The sequence below is a fragment of the Tinamus guttatus genome, unplaced genomic scaffold (assembly GCF_059628265.1).
Source record: "Tinamus guttatus ecotype Peru unplaced genomic scaffold, ASM5962826v1 Tinamus_guttatus_pri_ptg000323l, whole genome shotgun sequence".
In the NCBI taxonomy this organism is placed as follows: Eukaryota; Metazoa; Chordata; class Aves; order Tinamiformes; family Tinamidae; genus Tinamus; species Tinamus guttatus.
The window spans coordinates 2,337,356-2,354,658 of NW_028288857.1; positions in this window are offsets into that span (position 1 = coordinate 2,337,356).

The following is a 17,303-nucleotide window of genomic DNA, read 5'->3' on the forward strand; positions in this document are numbered from 1 at the left end:
GAGATGGGCTAATTGCAGGTATAAAGTAGCCTTGTGACTACTTGCGGTTGGACTCCCATTGAGACCAAGCAGCCACATAAAACACTGTTCATAATGAGGAAGGAATATTTTCAATTTTCTGCAATGGGATCTTTTCCCAATGCTGCACATACATTCCTCTGGATCTGGCGTGCACTTTGAACAGCCACGCTATGTCAGGTTTTTAGAACAAATATTTTACACAGAGAAGTTTAGTGAATGAGGAAGTGCCTTGAGCCATCAGAGTCAATTATGCTAAATCTCAATATTCATAAAGCATTTCATTAAGGGAGATCAAAGTGCCTTTCATGGGAATGAAGAGCCACAGCCCGTGTTTTACCCACGGGAAAACTTCAGGGAAGCAGTGGTGTAGCCAATTCTGTAGGAGCTGTCTTTAAAAGTCAAAATCAGAGATGACTTTCCATTTGTCACCACATCCTTTTTGGTCCAGGCAGCCTCTCATGAGCACGACCCAGACCATCAGCAGCCCAGGGTTGGAGGCAGAACAGGCAAAATGAAGGAGAAAAGTATTTAAAAACCCCTAAACCAACCCAGGAACAGAACAAGGTCTACCCTGCTCTAGACACTTTGTGAATGTAGCTTCATGTATTTACATGAAGTGATTCCCCCAGTGAGCATCTCTGTGACAAGGAGTGACAAAAGGCTTTTCAGCAGTTGCAGTGACGTAGATGGAGCTGCATTTGAGCAGCCCTGTGGATGGGACCTGGGAGAAGCTCTCAGCGATGCCGCCTCCAGCAAAAGCATCATCCGGGCCCAGGGCACGTTGCTGCTTTCTCCTAAGTTTGGGATGGTTTTGCTGCCTGTTGTCCTTTAGTCTGCTGCAACTTGCATGTCAAATTTCCAGCTCTTGAGGGACCTCCGTCCCTGTGATGGCTCCTGGTGGCGGGTGAGGAGGATGGGGCTTGCCGAGCCACGTGTGGGCCCTGTGTTTGTGGACACAGCTTATCCCTGCAGCAATATGCTTCCTTTTTTGGTCAAGGAAAGCAAGGAAAAAGATTTCCGGAAGAGAATATTTAAAGGTATTAGCTATGGAGATTTATGCTCTGCTTATGACAGCCAACGGGGATTTGGTTAAATGCATATTAAAGAAGCTAAAAACTTCTTTTATTCCTCTTTAAAGCTCCTGGAGTGAAATTCTGCTATGCTCATGACATCCTCTGATGAGACTTAGCACTTACAAAGGCTGGCCAAGCCAAAAATTGTTTCTGGTGTTTTCAGAAGCGTTTCATGTTGGTCCACGGCCTGTCAGGCAGAGAAAGCTGCAGTGCTTTCCCATTTTCTCTGGGCTGTTAGCGTGCAGCTCCGATTCCAAACCATAGCCCACGCTCACAACTCACATTTATCTGCATCGCAGTTTTGCTTCTATTGCTTTGAAGAGATCGTCTGCGCTGGGATAAAATCAGCACTAATTCTGCACACCAGGACTTTTGGGCTTCTTTCAGACTCTCCATTTGCCCTCTGCAGATCCCAATCGCTGTGATTAATAGAGGCAAAGGAAAGATCGCAAAAAAAAAAAAAAAAAAAGTGTTCTGCTGTGTTTTAAATGATCTGGTTCATGTGCTTCTGCTTTACCCATCTATATTGTCTTTGGTCACGGGCAGTGAAAAGGATCGCTAGGTGCTGAAAATGGAAGCTCCAACCCCTCAGCAAGGAGATATATTTTGTTTGAATGATATATGAAGGCTGGATTTTATTCTTTCATGCACTCGGAAGAGTACTTCCCAAGGCTGAAGAAACAACATTCCGCAGGAAGCAAATGGTGGGATGGGCAAATAATTTACAGCTTGCAATTTAGACAAATGGGAAGGAACATAATCATCTCTTGCAATGTTTTGAGAGCAGATTTTCAAAACGTAGCCATTACCGTCTATAAATACTTTCAGGAACATGTTTGTTCTGCAAAGAGTTTTTGCATTGGAATTTATAAAGTCATTTTTTTGGTTCTGCCACTTCCTGCCTGGTAATTAATTGAAGCAGACATAACTGACAATTGCACAACCAAAGCTTACTTTCATTTGGCTTCTGAATGTTCCAAATTAAAATATCCTTTCTAGGAATATTTCCATAGGATGCATAAGGGACAGATGTCCATTAGAAGGGTCAAAATCAGTATTAATGTCTCAATAATAAAGTTGCTCAAGCTCTTGAAAATGTTGACTGTCTTGAAAGTTCAACAGCTTCTAGGGAGTTTCAGGAGAAAAGTGCTAAAATAGAAGTTAATTTGCTAAAACCACATCTTTCACAAATATTGTTCAGCATAAACAGATAAAACTGTTAGAAAAGGGACTTGGCACTTTTCTCATATACCCCAGCTTCCAGTGGCAGTAGTGCCAACGCTGATTGACTGTTTGGCGCTGGATAGGAGATGTTTTCCCAAGGAAGAATACCTTGGGAGAAGATGCCCAGGGTCCCTGGGATGTCCCGTCCACCCTCCTCCAGCAATACCAACCCTCTTAGGGGCACGTTCACCAAAGAGCAGTGATGGTTAATCCAACGGCACGGGTGTTCCTGCTAGAGAGGGTCTCCATCTCCATCCAAACACGTGTGGACCACCAGAGCTGAAGCCTCCGCTCATGTCTCATGTTCTGGCAGGAGGACAGGATCCGATGGCAACACCCTGGGATTATACAGGGCTCTGGAGACCTCTCGTGGACAAATATTTTTGTTTCTCTCATGTTCCATGTCTGCATCAGAGACGAACTGCATTTATGTCCCAAGCCTTTACCAAATCTAGATTTCTCTCTGGGGTTTATGCCAATGCAGAGGCTGCTTCGGGTCCTATAAAGCTGATCTAGCAAGGACTATTTGGAATATTGCTTTTGACTTTCTCACTTTGCCTTGTTCTGTAATTTATTTTTATGTTATGATGCTCATATTCTTAGGTATTCACTGAGCAAAAACTAAAAGGAGAAATATCTTTTGCCCTTATTGCCCCAGTTTTGCATGCAATTCAGTCAGCTGCTGTGTAAAAGTACAGGCAGAAAAAAACTCTCATATTGAGGAAACAGAGAAAAGAGTGAACTCAGTTTGGTTATCTCTGGACTCCGTGAACAGTCCTCTGTGTAAAGGTCCAGGATAAGGTAATTTTTCTTTTTAATATTGTAATAACTCTAGACTCTTTTAGGAGAAAATCTGTTGATAATTTTTGGGCAGAAGACCACATTTCAAAATAAAATAAAATCTTGGCAGGAAGGGCCTGATTACTTAGAGAAAATTGCGATGGACCAGAGAACTGCAAACCAAGCTTGCAGTACATATTTTAGCTAAATAGGTTATACTTTTGCCCAAGAAAAAAAAAATAAAGATTTGATGCTTCCATTTAATTCTTCTCTGTCTATTTTATGCCTTTGCCTCAGCAATGCCTCTTAACTGGCTTTTGGTGAATCGTGGCCCTGGGTTCCCTTTTTCTGTTTTTCCCTCCTGGTTGCAATCTGGGATATTGCCCACAGCCCGGTCAAACAAGGCTCTGGAATCCCAAGTTCTTGCCCCACTTTTGCTCTCTGTTTGCCCGAAACTTTCTCATTTCAGTTTGACAAGCCACCAAGAAGTTTGAATCTGGATATTATTTTTAGTGGTACATCTTATCGGCCAATTAGTGTTTTAATTTAAATGTACAAGTGCCTATCACTCTGTTCACAGTTATTCTGCTCGATAGAAAACAATTGTTTAGTTCCAGGCTTCAGGAATCAATGTTATCAGGACTCATGAGGTATCTTATTTGCTTTGTGATATGAATGTTGAACATATTTTTAAATTCTTTTTTCTGGGTTTCTACTTTTATGTGCCACGAAAACCATAGTGATCTCAGCAGGCTATTTTCCTGTTGTTAAGCCCTGAACCCTAATCTGAAGGAAACAAACCCAACTCCTCTTATTTTCAAACAGATAAGATTTGCGAGGTTATTAATCACAGGTTCAAATGGCTACACTGGGAATTGAAAATGATATACAGTTTTATATAAAACTTGTCAACATTTATTACAGAGACGGACCATCCGTCCAGTGGGAGCCTTAGAAAGTCATTATGTGTCTGGTGTATGATAAAGAGCGATTTAACTGTATAAACAGCCATGACATCATGCTCAACTTATATGTTCTTTCATCTGCCCCTTAATGATACCATTTCTTTTTGGCTATTGCAGCGAGCTTTGATTTTGGATTGGGGAGTTCCTTCTGCTCCTGTATATCATTTAATTTATCTATCCTCTCTCTATATATACATATGTATATATCACTTTCATTGATTTTATTTTATTTTTATTTTTTATTTTATTTTCCTCAAATAAGTCTGAAAAGCCTTTCTGGTCACATTCGGAGGATTAGTCTTTTGGCATGGTGTAAATCAGCATTATTTCCCAGAAGCTGGTTTACGTCAGACAAGAATTTGGCTCATGGTGTTTAATTTTGGTCACTTTGTAGACTGGAAAACAAGCAATTGCATCCTCGCTTGTGTAAACAAGCCCCGGGTAGGAGTTGATCACATTGCATGAAGACATTTCTCATTGAAGTTATTTCTTGCTTTATTACCTTATTCAGCCTTGTTCTTTAGAGGTTAATCTATTTGGCAGACGACTGATAGATGCAGGTTGACCCACAGCCAACCCACTGGCTACACCGGCAACTCGCGACCCACGTAATTTATAAGGAAATTAATTTATTTTCATTGTAGTTGTCATCGGTGCTACCAGCATTGAGTGGTGTTGGCCAGAGGGGCTTCCAGCATGCAGCCCAGCGTGACCATTACCAAAACAAGATAGTTTAAAGCACTCAGAAATACCCCATCCAAGTCCTCTCGCAGGGACCATTTGGAGAGCTGGTCCTGAGATAACCTGGCAACACTGGAAATGGTGATATGCATATATATATATATGTATATATATAAATGTGAATATATGGGAATGTATGTAGGTGCAGAGGTGCTCTGCAGTGTGTTGTGGTGAGTGAGATCCTCCCGTGCTGGTGCCACAGGGACATCTCAGGCGTCCCGGGATGCTGCAAACGCGGTGGCCTCGGACACCCCCGGAATTGCTGCCAAGGCTCCTGCTGGAGCAGCTGGTGATAAGATCTCACTATGCAATAAGCCCCCTCAGCCCCATTCCAGTGGATAAAAGATGGGAAATGAAGTGTTTCAAGTGCGGCCAGGTTGCTGTCCTAGGCCGGGAATTAAAAAAAAAATGAAATGGAAAAGAGGTTAAATTGCAGTATTTGGAGAAAGTGGTCTCTGAAGCAGGTAAAAAATGTGCTTAGAATTGAGAAATTAAATTATGAGGGAAGTAATAAATACAACTTTTTTGCAGCTGATGATGTTGTAGTTTTAAAGTCCCTGAGAATCTGGGATGCTGAAAAGATTTCCTGCTTCCACCCAGGTCTGAAACGAACAGGAGAAACCCAGATAAGGCTCTTGCAGAAGGAATGACAAAGATTGCTCTTTTTCCCTTCTCTGCTTCCTCACTTCAAAAGGAGAAAGAACTGGACAACTGCTACAAAAATGATAGATTTCCTCTCATAAATAAAAAGTTTCTCTTTAGCAAGAGGGAAAGAGCAGTTGTTAGGCTTAGTCTCACAACAGGGGTGTCAGGATCTTTTTGTAAAACCCAAAAGGCAAAGTTTTATATATATACATATATATATATATATATATATATATGAATATGTATACTTCTAGTCTGACTCGCGTCTCCTCTGGCCACTTTGGTTATGTGTAAGTTTATTAAAGCCACTTTCTAACTGGTGCATGGGGTTCCTGCACATCAGCTGTGTTGCAGCCCATCCCTGGAAGAGTTTCTGTCATTTTTCCCTAGCAGAAACTTCTCCTGAGCTTCAGAGCAAAGGATAGTTTCAATTTCCCATTATTTATATTGAAAAAGTGGGGCGGTGGGTGGAAATTGCTCTCTGAACCAAATGCCAGCTTATAACCTCATCCCTGCCTACCTGCAGCAATGGAGTGTGCTCAAACAAGGTGCTCAGAAACCTCGCAGAAGATATTTCCAGCTTATAAAATCTCAGGATCTCACTAAAGCCACTCAACAGCTAAGTATAACTGGGCTCCAGGTGTAAAATTATTCCCCAAAGTGTAAAACATAGTGAATGAATAATTCCATACAGCAGTCACAAGAGTTTCTCCTGTTGCTGCTGCCTCTTTTGCTGCAGGATGACATTAGCAGATATTATAAAAGGCATTTTCATGGGGCAGCTTGCGTGAAGTCTCCAGTGCTCGTGTGCAGTCAAGATGGTTAAGGCTGAGGATCCCCAATCTCGGGAGTAGGAGTGATTTGGAAGAGTAAAAGCATCTACAAATGGGTTTTATCACAAACTGCACGCCGTGTTTAATGAGAAAAGTATGTCTGTGGGAGGAGGCGCTTTGCTGAGGATTTCTCCTTTAGTGCTTTAGTCTTACTATAGGTATTTTGCCCTGAAATTCACATATAACTTTGAATTTCAAGATTGTTTTAATGCAAAAGAAGACTCAATTATTGGCTAAAGCTCATGCTGTAAAAGGCTCTGCTCTTTGGTAGAAAAAGGTTGACTGTTTATGCAACTCTAAATTCTTCCTTTTTAAATAAAATTTACAGCCTTCTGAAATGGCTTGCACAGACCTCCCAGGCTTTGATTTCTTGCAGAGTTTTTGAAATGCATATTAACCCTGAGACTGGTAACAGACTGAAATAATTACACTCAACGGTAGGTGTTAATGCCTTTGACATTGCCTGCCAGTTGTCTTCATGCTTGTGAGAAATTTATGTACCAACTGCCCAGTGTTTTATTGCCAAACTGTATTCTTCCCGGCCCTCTTATGGATTACCCTCCATGAATTTGCTCATGTGTTTACCATAGCAATTCTTAAAGTCAGATTTATTTAAAAGCAAAACCAAGGCACAGGATGTAAAGTCACTTGCAATGTGGAGCAGATTTTCAGAGGAGGTCGGGCACACCACAGCATGCACGAGGGGGCAATCGCATTTGCTCTGCATTGACCAGGGGATGCAGAGGATGAAGAAGGCTCTGCCTGGCTCTTTAACTGGTGTCTCTGGTCCTGGAGGCTGATGGAGGGACGTGCTGTGACTACAATGTGCTGAGAAGCAACCTCCAGGCTGTATTTTCAGTCCGCATGGGGCACCAGGACACTGGAACCGCCTTGGTAGGGTCTTAAATCAGTTGCACTGGTTATTTAGTTGCATGGATATTTAAGCAGAAAATGCTTTTTAAACCCATGGAAAACAGCTCTAGGAGTATCTGCCCTGATGAGTGAAGCCCAAATCTATGCAGGGGAACCTTTGGCGAATGGCTTGTCTCTAGTCTGGGCCATTTGGCACCACAAGCCCTCGTGAGATCCCCTCAAAGGTGGCAGCTCTTGGGCAAGGGGTGAAACAAGCCCCAGTGATGCCCATATCTGAGAGGGTATCTCAGCAAAGCACCTTCATACGACACTGTCTCTCCAACTTACTCCCTACTAATGCAAACGGAGGAGCTGACTTTCTAATCCCCGGGCCATAATGGGTTAAACCTGATCTGTTCCACCGCAAAATCCCAGTGGAGAAGAGAAAACACAGTGTTTCTGTGGAGCAGCCTTGGAGAGATGGGCTTTGGTGCAGCACAGTCCCTCCTGGTGACCTCATGATCGTGCCTGGTGCCTCACTTCCTTCTGCCTTGTAAAAACCATTACTTCTCCCCCAAACGCTGCCTCCTTTACCTCCACCTCAGCTTTTACAGCGTGATAATGCATTTGCTATCTTGGTGTTTAAAAACAAAACAGAACAAGCAAACCCCGCAGGCACCTCCATGGCCACAGAGGGCCAGCGTCGTTACGGGGTTTCTGGGGACTTCCTTGAACTTCTGGTGCTGGCCAAGGCCAGAAGAGGACTTGGACACTCCCTGATCCCCAGGCAAAGAGCATCACACGGGATCTGTCTGGAAAACTAGTGGGCTGGAGCCATAAATTATGGTGGGGCAGAGCTAACTGATTGCTAACCGATGGCTTGATGGGCATCGAGTGCTTGTTTCTGCTTCTACATTCCCTGATGTGCAGGGGTGTTGAACCAAAAAACATGGCATGGAAATTGTATGTGATATTCCTCGCCACAGCCCGGCTCCAGAATTGGGAAAGCTGCTTTTTAGCATGTGCAAACCAGCACTGAGTGGTGGCAGCATCTGTCCTTGCCCGATGCCAGCGCTGGGCTGCAGGTCTTGGTATCTCTGCAGGAAACAGCAGGTTCTGCTGGGCAGATTGGGTTTGGGCTTTATTTTTCCAGGTGTTTGGTGCTGGTTTCACACGTTGCAGGGGTGAATGCGGCGGTTTTCCTATCAGCTTCTGGCGTGTCAAAATCTTCGGGGCGATACCAAGGAGCGTGAGAGGGGATTTAAACACCTAAAGAGCTGTGATTATCTGTGAGGAACCCGCTGCTCTGCTGATAGCAGTGCTCAAAGGCAAAGCGCTGAGTGGGAACTGAGTTAAAAGCAGCAGCCAGAGAAAAAAGAGGTGTAGAGAAGGAGGAGCGACATCTCCACACTTGCTGCTCTTATCAGAAAGGCTATTTTGTGTGTGTGCGTGTGCTTGTGTGAGCGTCCCATAAAACCAGCATCTGCAGCCCACGTTTATGGCCTTGGGGTGTTGGAGGAGATGCACGCGAGGAGGCTGCTGGCTCCGAGATGTCCCTGAGCAGAAGAGCATGTAGATGAGCTGGAAAATGAGCCGAGCATCATGCAGCATCTGTCACCCTCCACAGGCGCCGTCCTGGCTCTTGCTCCTCGGCAATGTCTTGCTTGGGCCTGTTCTGCTCTCCCGGTACACAACAACTCTCCATTCTTTTTTCCTGGATCTTTCTAGTCACCCCAGAACATCGTTATTTCATCTGCTCCTGCTGTTCATTTACCACAGGTAACCCAAATAATATTTAATACCGTAAATATTTCTCCAGAAAAGTCTTACAGCAAGAGGCTGGGATCCCATAGGGACAAGCAGCCAAGGAGAATGATGCAGCAACTGATGTCCTGCCTGGAACATCTACCCCCATGTGCTCTCTCAAGGAGAAATGCAAGATTGGGTATGGAAAGCACTGTGGTGTATGAGTGAAACAACTCAGATAGATAAAATATAAAACAATAAGACAGATTTTGCAATCCAATAGAACAAATCCATCTTTGAAAAAAAAACCACAGTGGCTCTTCTTGTTTGTGGATTAAGTCAGCCTCGCTTCTGTAGAATTTGTTCAGAACTTTGGACTAATTTTGAAGTCCAGTTTGCTAACAATTATCTTGTGACCCTTGCTTTTAAATTTATCAGAAGTGAGAAAAGGGAAGGTTGGCAGGAAGCTATTCCCCTTTTCAACCAGGGAACTTCAAAGAGTTCTGCTAAAACAGTGAAAGATTTTAATAATGTCTTCAGCTACACTCCATCAAATAGTGTGGCTAAGCAGGGGAACAGCCAGACCTTTGAACTATTTTTGCAGCTCCTCATCATTCACTCCTGCACACAGTTCTCCCATAACAACAATCCTGGATGGAAAGACAGGAGACGTATTTAATATATGAGCAGGTTTTCCTGCCAGACCTCAGCTGATCTCAAAGAAATTGTAAATGATCTTACTTCTAGGCAGAACCATGGGTCGCATGAGAGCCATATTATTTTCATTACTGTCTTAATTTGGGGGATAAACCCTGTGGAGGTCCTTTGGCTTAGACCTCTGCAGAGGGTACAATACAGATGAAACCTCCCTATGGTTTGAGAGAAACCTCGGGAACCAAAAGTCGTGGGATTTATGCGATGAACCAAGAAGTCTCCTCAGTCTCATTTATCTCCCCCTCCAGTGAAAGTGCCATGGGGATGGAGGTGCTTTGAAATCCGAGCTAATGGAGGAGAGGGGAGGCAGATATCTGGGGGAAGGCACCGCTCCAACGAACGGTCTCTCTTGGATTGAGACCGAAAGAGCAACGGGGTGACCTGGTGAGAAATGCTCCTTTGGGGAATGTGCATCCAGCCCTCCCATATCCCTGTGCAGGGAGCTCGTGGAGAGAGCCCACGGTATCTGGGGGGTTACCCCACCATTTCCTCTCCCCGTTTCCAAGCAAACCCCTCGTTTTCCTTCCTTCCTGGCTGGAGGAGACCCAACGCATTGCAGATGGGTTACGTTGGGAGCCCCAGCTGAAGGTGTAGGCGAGTGGGCTGAGAGCCGAGCCGGCTCCAGCAGAGCACATTTCCTCTTCCCGCTTAAAAGCCCTTTCCATAACCCCAGGAATACCCTCTGCCAAGAGCAGGGTTGTGGCAACCAGTCCCGCAGATGCCTGCCCATTAAACAGCAATTAGACTACACTGGATGCGCAGCTGCCTCTCCCCTCCAAATGGCTGGTTATTAAGATATTTATGGTTAATATTAATTTCCCCTGCCATAAATCACTGCTCTTTATACCTGCAGGGAAGTCAGAGCAATCAGGGATCCGACTCCATCAGCCCAGACAGGGATCGTTGTCTTGTAAAATAAAAATCGCAACAACTTATCCTGGTCATAAAAACAACAGGAGAGGGGAAAAAAATCCCAGTGCTAATATCTGATAACATGCTGCAGTCAAGTGCTTGCATATCCTCTTCTGAGGATACCAGTGAGTGGAAAGTTGCCCTGATTCACTTGTCACTCAAGGGCCTGTGGACAAGGAACTCGTTGCAGTGGGACATGAGAATAGGAGCTGACAGCCAGGGCTGGATGTGGTGCTGGACCAGCAAGAGAAACCCTGGAAAATGCCAGGTTTTCAGCAACTCTGTCTGGGGAATGCACCCCTGCTCCAGAAATCAGCCTTTGGGATACACTATGTTGGGTACTAGAAGACAAACAGCCTCAGCACAAGTCCTGGGATGCGTGTACATCTTCACCAGGTAGTTGACAGATGTGTCTGTCAAAATAAACACTTCCCAGGGCATCGGTTGTGAAAATGGCACAGTATTGGTGGTGAAAGTGGCACGGTATTTCACTCTTGGGGTTGGCATTGGGTGATAGGTGGGTTGTTAGCGCTGGTGAAAGTCTGCAGGGTTTTTCTGCCTTTGTAGCCGATCTCAGTTTTACTCTGTGACAGATGTTACCAGAAATCGGTTTTTGGTTCAGCCATGATGCGGGCTGGGCACCACTCCAGGGACCTGGAAATCAGGGAATCATATTCCCTTTCCCGCTTTTTTAACTTATCTGTGAAATGTAATATCTGTAAATACCTTAAATATCTGTAGTATCTGTAATATCTGTAAATACCTTTCTGAGAAGCACCCTAACTGGCAGCGGACGACAGTAGGTAACGCATCTGCCCTCCCACGTGTGCAGGTGTCAAGTATTCTCCTTCCTACACGTATGATGCTGGTGGTGGAGATCACATTTCTGCTGCAAGAAGCATCATCTTGTCTCCGGTCCTTCCTCTCAGGTCTTTCTTGTTGTCTGAAAGAACATGACAAGGGATTTCTTGCACACCTTGCACAACAACTTCTTGGCCTTCTCAGTTGGAGCTTTTGAGCTCTACCAAAGACAAAAAACAATACCAAAGTCTTCTCGTGCACTGTGTCTCTTAGCTCTGTTTTCCTATATTTTGCAGAGGAAAATCCAGACCATCTCCATAGCTTTGCCTTCCCTTTAGAGTCTCTGGACTGACCTCTGTAAATTTAATCTCCTACAAGAGCCCTGCAGGTATCAGTTTCCTATATCAGATTACTGCTCTTTTCCTACCATCTGAGCAACACAGACAGCTCATGCGAAAATAAAGGACAGAAAAATCAGCCCTTGAGGTGTCAGGCTACGTACACTGCAGGTGGCTGGGGAGAATATTGAAATGCAATGTCAGTAGATGGCACTATTTTATACTTTATAAGTATAGACCAGGCGGGGAGGGAGCACGCAACGCTCCGGACACCTGGTCAACCCAGCTTTGCTGTTTCTCACTCAATGCAAAAACTCCCCCACAGAAGAGGGGGGAAGTGTCTGCTCTGCAGTTTCCTCTCCTCTCTCCTGTTGCACTTGGCCTTTTTCAGAGAATAAGGTTTAAGGACAGGCCAACATGAGCTCTGGCATTTAAGGTTTTCATGCTGATAAGCTGCTGTTACCCCATGAAGACAGAGATGCCTTAATATGCTCATTAAGCATCTCTAGCTAATTCTGCACATGCAGTACTTGAATTGCTGCGAATTATATCCCGGGTTGGCCGTGTACAGCCACTGGGGAGGGAACATTTGCTAAATTATGCTAGAAAGAGCAGCAGTTTTATTCCCCTGATGCCCACATTTGCCCTGGCATAAATTCTTCTAAGATGAATACTGTGTTTTAACTCACTTGGGCAAATTGGAGGAGGGAAGAAGGGTGCAAAACAGGGTAAAACATGACATTTCTTGCATTCTTTTTTTTTGTAAAACGATGATAGCACACTGTCATCCTGGTCTAATTTTTTCAGCCTGTCCCGTAACACTGCAATAATCCCCCAAAAAGTCACCGGGAAGCTCCAGTTGGAGATTGGGAGCCCATTTTGGCCCCTGGACACTCGCTCAGGAGCTGCTGCCGGAGCCAAGCGCCCGAACGGAGCCATCCTGGGAATGACCCCGCTCTTTGCTGCCGCTTCTTCCCATTTGTCTGGGGTTTAATTTGGAGGCTTTAAAGGTCAGAGAGTTCACAGTTCAAAAATGCTCCTCAGAGTTAACTTATATTTTGTCTTTAAGTGAAAAAAAAAAGAAAAAAGAAAAAAAGAAAAAAGAAGAAAAAAGGAATCTGTCCTTCACTGTTAAATCCCTTATATTTGGAATTCCTGTCATCCTCTGGTCATGTCACTTCAGTGACATTTTTATTCCTTGTAGCAATTGTTTTCACCCCCCCCCCCCCGCCCCGCACCTTTCCCCAAGGCCTCCTGTCTTTTGAATCTTGTCATTTGTTACTTTTCCTTTTATCTGGCATCTCAGAGAACGTTCCCGTTCCCCCAGCACGTTCCTTGTTCTTTGTCCATACATACATCTCTCCCGCTCTATCGAAAGCAAACACAAGCCATGCCTAAATAGGGGTAAAACGAGCCGGTTTTCGCTAACGCTGCTTAGCAGGAAGACTCACCGCGACCCGAAACGCGAAGCCATTTCCCCCTCTCTGCCCTCCAACTTGCTCTCCTTCAGCTGCTCATGCAACGTTGGGTTCGGAGAAATCCCCGCTACTACTATACTGTTTTTATCTTGAGGAACATCTAAATCACTTAGAAGTCTGCTGGCTGAACTCAATAAATAAATAGCAGAGCGCTCGCTAGTAGCAGTGAGTTATGGCTTTTCTGTCGCTGCTGCACGGGGCTGCGTACAGCAGCTGCGCTAACAGTCATCCCTCTATTAGCATGTGTTTCTTTTAATTCCGAAGAATTAAAGCAGTGTTTGCCACATTGCTTTATAAACTCCTCAGATTAGGACAGCGTTTTGCTGTCGGCAGCAGCCGCAACTGCTCGTCTGCCTGGAGTCACTGCAGCTCAGTGGGATAAATCAGGAAAAAAGGGCCAACTTTCACCCCCGCTTTGCCCCACTGAGCCCTCACCGAGCTTCACCGGTGGCCCCAAATCAGAGAAAAGGGTTGCTTACATTGCAAAGAGGGAAAAGGCAGGGATCGGTGCGTGGTGCAAGCTCCGTCCTGTGCAGGGTGCACCGAGATGCACCCGACTTGGGTTAATAGAGAAAAATGAGAGTTATTGGGAAAATCCGCGCGCGGTGGCAAAGCCCAGGCTGAAGCAGAAAGTCAGCGCCGCCCTCGCGCTGCCAGGGAGAGGAAACCAGCAGGCTGAGAAATGAAAGTAAAGCCAAGCCCCATGGCCTGAATTTCCTCCTCTGTCTCTGAACGTGTGTGTTTCATTGTATATATAAAAATATCTCTACATATAATGTCACTAAGTCTATAGCCCGTAGCATAACGTAGGCGTATTGGTTTCGTTTGCATTAGAGATGACACACAATTAGATTATACAGAAATAGGCACAGTCTCTGTCCCAGCACATCTGATACGTGAATTAACTGTATATTACATTTATAAACAACCATGAACATACCTATTTGCAACAAAGATCTAGTGCAATGTCGCTTATATTATGTATTGTGTTAACAGTGCAGAGGAGAGACCGTTTGGAGATTTAAGGGAAACATAAATAATTGATGTAATACTATTCGTTTATCTTTTCATACTGGTTACAAAAAAAGTTTTTTTAAAAAATAATATTTTAAATGTGCTTTATGTGCCACTTTACAATAATGGTTTGTATATCAAAAATATTCTGCATTTGTTGCTGGGAATATTTATGTCAGCATGAAGCACACCAAGACAGAAAATATTCATTCTTTATCCGGGGTAGCAGCATGGCTCTGTCTTTTTGGTCCTCCACTTATGATAAAGCCTAGGTTTTAAAGTTTTTTATTTTAATTATAAACTTATAAAAATTATAATATTTTTTAACCGAAACCATAGAGAGAAAATGTTCTAAATAAAAATGCCTGTAGTTTTCCCTTTCAGTTGTCACTGTCTGAAAACATTATCAGAGTTCCTCTTTAACGGTGTGGGATTAAGGATAATGAAGACACGTTTAAGATTCTGCAAATCGCTTTGGTTTCATTGTAGGATACAACAGCTCTTCTACTTGATTTACTACCCAGCCGTTTGAATTAGCCCATGGTGCTTATCAGCCTCGGAGGAAACTCTGCTTCCTTCACAATTAACTTCGCAGACACGAGTTGCATAATTCTTTACTTTTCCCCTTTTTCTCAGTGTATTCATGGATGAGAAACAAAAGGCCTTTCACCCTACCTTGATATCTAGTAATCTAGAGATGAATATTTTCATTTCAGAATTTCTTGCAAACATTTTGACCGTCTGGACTTCTTTTTTCTCTTTTTTTTTTTTCCTTTTTTTTTTCTTTTTTTGTTGGTTAAGCTGAAGATCACTGCTCATTCTTAAACTGGGATTTACACCTATACTTTTGACAATAGTCATTTGCTTTCTTGGCTCCTTATTTTTCATTTGGTTTTCAGTTTGGATCTTCTTTCTTCACTGCCAACCGGCATTGCTCAGCTTCTTCACTAAGGGGGTGTTCACCAAGTAAAAAAAAAAAAAGAGAAGTTCTGAAATAAAACACCCAGATTCAAACAGAACAGTAGCATTTCTGAATAATTATTAAAAAAAGAGAACTTAAAAATTGCAAATATAAAAAAAAAATCTTTAGGAATATTACAGCGTGCGCAGAGGATGCACTGCTGCAAGCGGGGCTTGAGCATAGAGAGCTGAGCAGAGGAGGCTTCTTGTTGTAGATGTCCCCGGGCTGGGGGTTTTGGAGCAGTGGCCACTGCCACTTTTTCCCGAGGTGATTTCTACCTTTTCCCAAGGTGATTTCTCCCTTTTCCCGAGCTGGTTTCTCCCTTTTCCCGAGCCGCTTTCCATCCCGTGATCTCCTGGCTCCGGCGGCGCTGCGTTACCTGGTGCAGGGCGCGGGTTCACGGCCAGTTCAGTGCATGTAGCGGCGTGCAGGACCCGCAGACGAGTTACTGGCATCGTGTCCAAAACGTTTCAGAGTTCCCCGGTGCCGTAAACTCCTTTAAGCAATTTAATAATTGAGGATTAAACTAATGTATCTGTGGTTTTGCTTTTACTAGGATGAGATTAACGTGTAGCTGGACCAGATCTTAAATCCCCTTTGATGAATTTTTCCCATGCTCTACCTAGGTAAAATTCATTGTGGAAAGATGTTATGCAAGCACAGGCTCATTTAGGGTTCAGCTCTTTGCAGCAGCATGGTCAGGAATTGGCCGCAATGTAATTGTGGTCTCAAAACTTGAGGGATACAGGGTGTCCTTGCCCAGGAGTAAAGAGGGGGACACAGGTAACGTGTCTGGAGGTGACAGAGGGAAGCAGAGGGTGGAAGAAGACTGGGAAAATTCGGGGGGGAATCCCGAAGGCCTGAGAAATGGTGGATATTGTTAACAGGGCAGGTGTGCCTGAAGGGGCACGAGGAATTGGGAATGGAGTAGGAGGAACGGGTTTGTTGATGGCATTAGTTGCATTAATTGGAAACCAGTGCTCTTTCCAGGGCATCTTCTCATGGTACAAGGTCGTGTTTTAAGTCTGTTTAAGTTTTCTGATTTGCGTGGAAAATCCCTCCTCAGTTTAATTATGCTTGAAGTCCTATAAACTACCAAACAGATACACAGAGGGGAGCTGCTTGAGGTATCAGCATGACCGAAATGGAGCTGCTAATACTGTGATTGCAGCCGCTGTCACCTGGCAGCGATGCTGCAAGGAAGAGCAGTGCAAACCATGGGAGGAGCTGCCTGTAAAAGACATCACTGGCATCCCGGGAAAGTCACTCCTCTGAGAGTAGAATATAATACCTCTTCATACATGCACGGAGACTCCTGTTATAAGCACATATATAAGCATATAGAGCACCTGATGTAAGAACTTGCAGTCTAAATTCAGGCTAGGGCTTGTAATATTGTGGAGAGTTTTATCCCATGTGTGTTTTTTGGGAGTCTCTTCACTGAATTCACTGGGATTGGGATTAGGATCTATTGTTTTCTAGCTTTACAAATTTCCACTTGTTTCTTTTGAATATCCCTCTTCTTAAGACAAGTAGAATACGAGACATAACATATTGCACACTATATTATATTATCAATTTATTAGGAAATGGGTATTGGGAAGCACCATTATGCTTAGGAATTCAAAGAATTGCAGAAAAAAATCACGGTGTCATCAGTGCTACCAAAACTCAACAACCCCCTCTCCCATTTTGGGGGCAGTGAGGGAAGGAAGAGATTTCAGTCTAATTCTTTCCATCTGGGTTTCATTTATGGATTATGTGGGAAAAGGCCGTATTAATACATACGAGGAACGAGTGAGCATTAATTTGCCATGTGCTGATGTAAACAGGAAGTCCAGTGCGTTGTGCCTTAATACATATTTATTGGTTTAGTGAGGAAAGATGAATTGACGCCAGGGGTCTTATGCTGAAAATATTTTAGTAAATTCTAATAAGATAATATAAACAAATGTCAGTCCAAAGCTTTTCCAAAAATGGTGAAAATAACATTGCCTTTGGATATGAGAGAAAGCGATATGAATTTGGCAAGAAAGCATCACTTGTTTGAGATTATTTTTCCTGAGGTTTGATTTTTTTATTATTTTTGAGCAAATAGCTCCGCTCCGCCCATTACTTTCTGTCTCCAGGGATGGAGACTGCGTGTGACAAAGCCCTGGCCCTGAACACGAGCGCCCGAAGCGGCGAGGACAGGCTGCTCTCGTG